Genomic DNA, 6,908 nt, shown 5'->3' on the forward strand with positions numbered 1-6,908 from the left:
TGGATGGAAAATATTTTTAAGAAATCACTTAATTAAAAAATAAAAATAAATAAAAACAAGCATTTGACCTCAAATTAAAATAGAAATGGAAAGTAACAATGAAAAGTAATTCAGGATATTAATGAAGTGTGTGTGACTGAAGTGTGTGTGTGTGTGTGTGTGTGCAGGACGTGTGTGTGACTGAAGTGTGTGTGTGTGCAGGACGTGTGTGTGACTGAAGTGTGTGTGTGTGTGCAGGTCGTGTGTGTGACTGAAGTGTGTGTGTGTGTGTGTGCAGGTCGTGTGTGTGACTGAAGTGTGTGTGTGTGTGTGTGTGCAGGACGTGTGTGTGACTGAAGTGTGTGTGTGTGTGTGTGCAGGTCGTGTGTGTGACTGAAGTGTGTGTGTGTGTGCAGATGTGTGTGTGACTGAAGTGTGTGTGTGTGCAGGACGTGTGTGTGACTGAAGTGTGTGTGTGTGCAGAAGTGTGTGTGACTGAAGTGTGTGTGTGTGCAAGACGTGTGTGTGTGACTGAAGTGTGTGTTTGTGTGCAGGACGTGTGTGTGACTGAAGTGTGTGTGTGTTTGTGTGCAGGACGTGTGTGTGACTGAAGTGTGTGTGTGTGTGTGTGCAGGTTGTGTGTGTGACTGAAGTGTGTGTGTGCAGGACGTGTGTGTGACTGAAGTGTGTGTGTGTGTGTGCAGGTCGTGTGTGTGACTGAAGTGTGTGTTTGTGTGCAGGACGTGTGTGTGACTGAAGTGTGTGTGTGTGTGTGTGTGCAGGTCGTGTGTGTGACTGAAGTGTGTGTGTGTGTGTGTGTGCAGGTCGTGTGTGTGACTGAAGTGTGTGTGTGTGCAGGACGTGTGTGTGACTGAAGTGTGTGTGTGTGTGCAGGACGTGTGTGTGACTGAAGTGTGTGTGTGCAGGACGTGTGTGTGACTGAAGTGTGTGTGTGCAGGACGTGTGTGTGACTGAAGTGTGTGTGTGTGCAGGTCGTGTGTGTGACTGAAGTGTGTGTGTGCAGGCTCTGTGGTGTGTGTCAGACGCTCAGAGCTGATGAAGGTCTGGTCAGGGTTCGAGACGCCTCTAGAGCACCGCAGGATCATCATTAGTCAAACACACAGCTCAGTTCAGCTCATTTCAACAGTTATTCATGTGTGCTGCAGGACACTGAGACGGAGCAGAAATGTGATTGTGTGAGACTCTGATCTGTGTGTGAGTTTGATCAGACACAAACAATCATTTATCAATTCCATTTGAATGAATGAAAGAATTATGCATTTATATAGCGCTTTATGTCTGTAAATGTGCCTCGTCTGTGGGATTTTATCATTGGTTTTCTGGTGAAAAAGGTCTAATCACTTAGTAAAGTCACAGCTCTCTCTCCTCACTCATAATGTGAATCATTCATGTCTCTCACACTCACACACACACTCACACACACGCTTGGCTAATGTTCACTATTAGCTGTATAGCAGTGATTCTTGCCTAAGGTTCAGAACGTAAACACAGCAGCGTTCCTGAAATCTTTTCCCATTAAGGAGCGTCTCAGATTCTCCGGAGGCATGTCTGTCCGGACGGAAGGGTTCATCAGTTCCGAAGTGGAACTGCAGCCTCTGGGCACCACGGCAACGGAACGCTGATGTTCCCATGGTGATACAATCTCCCGTTTTAATTGAATCCTGGTCTGGGCTGATGGACAGCAGTTAAACTTCCCTGTGAGACTGAAGCGATGCTGTGATGTCAGTGAACGCTGCAGGGAATCCTTACATACAGGAATGACAGGTGACATGTCCAGTAATGAAAGACCCCGGTATTAAGAATCAGAATCAGAATGAGCTTTATTGCCAGGTATGTTCACACATATTAGGAATTTGTTTTCGTGACAGAAGCTCCGCAGTACAACAGAATGACAGTGACAGAACAAAAAACACAAAATGGAATAAAAAAAATAGATAAGGAATTAAAATATACAAATTGACAATGTATGGCAGGTATATTACAGTGAATATTATGTATGTACAGGTATATTATGTGCAAAAAATTAAGTGTACGCTAAGTATGTGTGTTAGATAAGTGTATGTATATATAAATATAAATAGTGAAGTGTGTTCCAGACACACTCTTGCAGTTTAAATCTAAAGATCCATCTCTTTAACCTGACATACACATAACATACTAATATGCTTTAAATATCCAAATCCGTTAAAGTATTTTTAGGCTGCATTAATTAGGTAAACCGGAACCGGGAACACTTCCCATAACACCCGATGTACTTGCTACATCATTAGAAGAATGGCATCTACGCTAATATTAGTCTGTTTCTCTCTTGTTCCGAGGTCACCGTAGCCACCAGATCCAGTCTGTGTCCAGATCAGAGGGTGAATGAGTGAAAGAGGAGTGTACAGAGGAGTGAAGGAGGAGTGTACAGAGGAGTGAAGGAGGAGTGTACAGAGGACTGAAGGAGGTGTATACAGAGGAGTGAAGGAGGAGTGTACAGAGGAGTGAAGGAGTAGTGTACAGAGGACTGAAGGAGGTGTATACAGAGAAGTGAAGGAGGAGTGCACAGAGAAGTGAAGGAGGTGAGTATAGAGGAGTGAAGGAGGAGTGTACATAGGTGTGAAGGAGGTGAGTACAGAGGAATGAAGGAGTGTACAAATGAGTGAAGGAGGAGTGTACAGAGGAGTGAAGGAGGAGTGTACAGAGGAGTGAAGGAGTGTACAAATGAGTGAAGGAGGAGTGTACAGAGGAGTGAAGGAGGAGTGTACAGAGGACTGAAGGAGGTGAGTACAGAGGAGTGAAGGAGGAGTGTACAAATGAGTGAAGGAGGAGTGTACAGAGGAGTGAAAGAGGAGTGAAGGAGTGTACAAATGAGTGAAGGAGGAGTGTACAGAGGAGTGAAGGAGGAGTGTACAGAGGAGTGAAGGAGGTGAGTACAGAGGAGTGAAGGAGTGTACAAATGAGTGAAGGAGGAGTGTACAGAGGACTGGAGGAGGTGTGTACAGAGGAGTGAAGGAGGAGTGTACAGAGGAGTGAAGGAGGAGTGTACAGAGGAGTGAAGGAGGAGTGTACAGAGGACTGAAGGAGGTGTATACAGAGGAGTGAAGGAGGAGTGTACAGAGGAGTGAAGGAGGAGTGTACAGAGGACTGAAGGAGGTGTATACAGAGGAGTGAAGGAGGAGTGTACAGAGAAGTGAAGGAGGTGAGTACAGAGGAGTGAAGGAGGAGTGTACATAGGTGTGAAGGAGGTGAGTACAGAGGAATGAAGGAGTGTACAAATGAGTGAAGGAGGAGTGTACAGAGGAGTGAAGGAGGAGTGTACAAATGAGTGAAGGAGGAGTGTACAGAGGAGTGTACAGAGGAGTGAAGGAGGAGTGTACAGAGGAGTGAAGGAGGTGAGTACAGAGGAGTGAAGGAGTGTACAAATGAGTGAAGGAGGAGTGTACAGAGGAGTGAAGGAGGTGAGTACAGAGGAGTGAAGGAGTGTACAAATGAGTGAAGGAGGAGTGTACAGAGGAGTGAAGGAGGTGAGTACAAAGGAGTGAAGGAGTGTACAAATGAGTGAAGGAGGAGTGTACAGAGGAGTGAAGGAGGTGAGTACAGAGGAGTGAAGGAGTGTACAAATGAGTGAAGGAGGAGTGTACAGAGGAGTGAAGGAGTGTACAAATGAGTGAAGGAGGAGTGTACAGAGGAGTGTACAGAGGAGTGAAGGAGGTGAGTACAGAGGAGTGAAGGAGTGTACAAATGAGTGAAGGAGTGTACAGAGGAGTGAAGGAGGAGTGTACAGAGGAGTGAAGGAGTGTACAAATGAGTGAAGGAGTGTACAGAGGAGTGAAGGAGGAGTGTACAGAGGAATGAAGGAGGAGTGTACAGAGGAGTGAAGGAGGTGAGTACAGAGGAGTGAAGGAGGAGTGTACAGAGGAGTGAAGGAGGAGTGTACAGAGGAGTGAAGGAGGTGAGTACAGAGGAGTGAAGGAGGAGTGTACAAATGAGTGAAGGAGGAGTGTACAGAGGAGTGAAGGAGGAGGTGAGTACAAAGGAGTGAAGGAGGAGTGTACAGAGGAGTGAAGGAGGTGAGTACAAAGGAGTGAAGGAGTGTACAAATGAGTGAAGGAGGAGTGTACAGAGGAGTGAAAGAGGAGTGTACAGAGGAGTGAAGGAGTGTACAAATGAGTGAAGGAGGAGTGTACAGAGGAGTGAAGGAGGAGTGTACAGAGGAGTGAAGGAGGTGAGTACAGAGGAGTGAAGGAGTGTACAAATGAGTGAAGGAGGAGTGTACAGAGGACTGAAGGAGGTGTGTACAGAGGAGTGAAGGAGGAGTGTACAGAGGAGTGAAGGAGGAGTGTACAGAGGAGTGAAGGAGGAGTGTACAGAGGACTGAAGGAGGTGTATACAGAGGAGTGAAGGAGGAGTGTACAGAGGAGTGAAGGAGGAGTGTACAGAGGACTGAAGGAGGTGTATACAGAGGAGTGAAGGAGGAGTGTACAGAGAAGTGAAGGAGGTGAGTACAGAGGAGTGAAGGAGGAGTGTACATAGGTGTGAAGGAGGTGAGTACAGAGAAATGAAGGAGTGTACAAATGAGTGAAGGAGGAGTGTACAAATGAGTGAAGGAGTGTACAGAGGAGTGAAGGAGGAGTGTACAGAGTGAAGGAGGAGTGTACAGAGGAGTGAAGGAGGTGAGTACAGAGGAGTGAAGGAGTGTACAAATGAGTGAAGGAGGAGTGTACAGAGGAGTGAAGGAGGTGAGTACAAAGGAGTGAAGGAGTGTACTAATGAGTGAAGGAGGAGTGTACAGAGGAGTGAAGGAGGTGAGTACAGAGGATTGAAGGAGTGTACAAATGAGTGAAGGAGGAGTGTACAGAGGAGTGAAAGAGGAGTGTACAGATGAGTGAAGGAGTGTACAAATGAGTGAAGGAGGAGTGTACAGAGGAGTGAAGGAGGAGTGTACAGAGGAGTGAAGGAGGTGAGTACAGAGGAGTGAAGGAGTGTACAAATGAGTGAAGGAGGAGTGTACAGAGGAGTGAAGGAGGTGAGTACAGAGGAGTGAAGGAGTGTACAAATGAGTGAAGGAGGAGTGTACAGAGGAGTGAAGGAGGTGAGTACAGAGGAGTGAAGGAGTGTACAAATGAGTGAAGGAGGGGAGTACAGAGGAGTGAAGGAGTGTACAAATGAGTGAAGGAGGAGTGTACAGAGGAGTGAAGGAGGTGAGTACAAAGGAGTGAAGGAGGAGTGTACAGAGGAGTGAAGGAGGTGAGTACAGAGGAGTGAAGGAGTGTACAGAGGAGTGAAGGAGGACTGTACATAGATGTGAAGGAGGAGTGTACAGAGGAGTGAAGGAGGTGAGTACAAAGGAGTGAAGGAGGTGTGTACAGAGGAGTGAATGAGGAGTGTAGGAGGTGTGTACAGAGGAGTGAGTGAGGACTGTACGGAGGAGTGTGCAGAGGAGTGGAGGAGGAGTGTACACAGGATTGAATGAGGAGTGTGCAGTGGAGTGAAAGAGGAGTGAGGAGGTGAGTGTGCAGAGAAGGACAGACTCATTCGCCTCTGAATGATGCGAGGTGTTTGAGGAGTCTGATCTCCACACAGACCTTTGATCTGGTCCTGATCTGAATCCTGACAGATCCGCAGCGTCTCAGTAAACTTAAACACACACACACACACACACACACACAGAAAGAGATAGAGCAGTGCTCATCAGTGTTTGGAATAACGGCGTTTAAAAGAACGGCGTTAGGTAACAACGTTATTTTTTCAGTAACGCAGTAATTTAACTAATTACTTTTCCCGTTGTTACAACGCTGTTAACGTTACTGAACGTTAAATGCGGTGCGTTACTATGCATTGATTTAATAAACTGTGCAATCCGAACGGACCCCTGGCTCACACAGCGAATGAGGAGGTGGGTTAATGACGAGATAAGCAATTATGATTAGCTAAGGCAGAATCATGTGTTTCATGGTAGCCAATCAGAGCCAGTGTTTTTACACACATGCCGGCACACGCGGCTGCGCCAGCGGCGCCAAACACACACACACACACACACAACACACGCAACAGCTACACAGAGATTCGCAGCAGCAGCAGAAATGGCGAGTCAGGAGCAATCCGATGAAAAGTTGGCATTTTCAAGGTGAAGATATAAGCACTACTTCAAATTCATTGTGGTCAAAGGCAAGAACGTGCATGTAATGTGTACATGTAATGTGTGACACGCATCTACAAAGCTAGTGGCCAAAAACACTTTTCTTACAAAGATAATACTTGTAGTGCAGGATAAAACTCTTGCTGTCTGTTGACGTGCAATAAATATTGAAAGTTATGTACCTGTCTGTTCTACTCCTTTCAACTGACTTGTGAAAACTGCAAAAAAAAAAAAAAAAAAAAAAGTACAAATTCTCTGACATGTAGCAACTTGTTTTTTTTTTGTTTTTTTTTTTACAGTAACGAAAATAGTTACTTTCCCTGGTAACGAGTTACTTTCATTATAGAGTAATTCAGTTACTAACTCGGTTACTTTTTGGAACAAGTAGTGAGTAACTATAACTAATTACTTTTTTAAAGTAACGTTCCCAACAGTGTTGCTCATGTGTTGACGTGTTGATCTGGGGCAGAGATGATCTGCAGCGGGAGATCTACCAGGATCACAAGGGTCTGCAGGTAAACAGGTATCAACTGGTAACATCATTAAATTAAATAATGTTTCTCAGTTTATGATGAACACATTTCATTTAATAAAATATTTGGCCTATCCATTGTAACACATTACTTCATAAAATACATTTTAATAAAAAAAAGTAATACATTTACAGTTTTATCATATTTTTACTTCATTATTTATTTGATTTATTCATATTTAGATTATTTTTATTTACCTTATTATTTAATATGCACACTCGCATTACTTTTTAATATTTTAATTGTATTATTAT

The 6,908-nt window shown here is 44.8% G+C and overlaps 1 long non-coding RNA gene across 3 annotated transcripts; it reads left to right on the forward strand.

Moving 5' to 3' along the window:
* The first annotated feature begins 3,883 nt into the window (after positions 1-3,883).
* Positions 3,884-6,298, forward strand: LOC128013928 (uncharacterized). 3 transcript variants are annotated; one of them, XR_008183457.1, is made up of 3 exons: positions 3,884-4,006; positions 4,636-5,074; positions 5,273-6,298. It is a non-coding gene; the product is annotated as an uncharacterized LOC128013928 (long non-coding RNA). The 3 variants fall into 3 exon arrangements; XR_008183456.1 differs by having other exon boundaries at positions 4,636-5,008; XR_008183458.1 differs by having other exon boundaries at positions 4,923-5,074.
* Positions 6,299-6,908: the final 610 nt, after the last annotated feature.

Source organism: Carassius gibelio, chromosome B25, assembly GCF_023724105.1.
Source record: "Carassius gibelio isolate Cgi1373 ecotype wild population from Czech Republic chromosome B25, carGib1.2-hapl.c, whole genome shotgun sequence".
NCBI lineage: Eukaryota > Metazoa > Chordata > Actinopteri > Cypriniformes > Cyprinidae > Carassius > Carassius gibelio.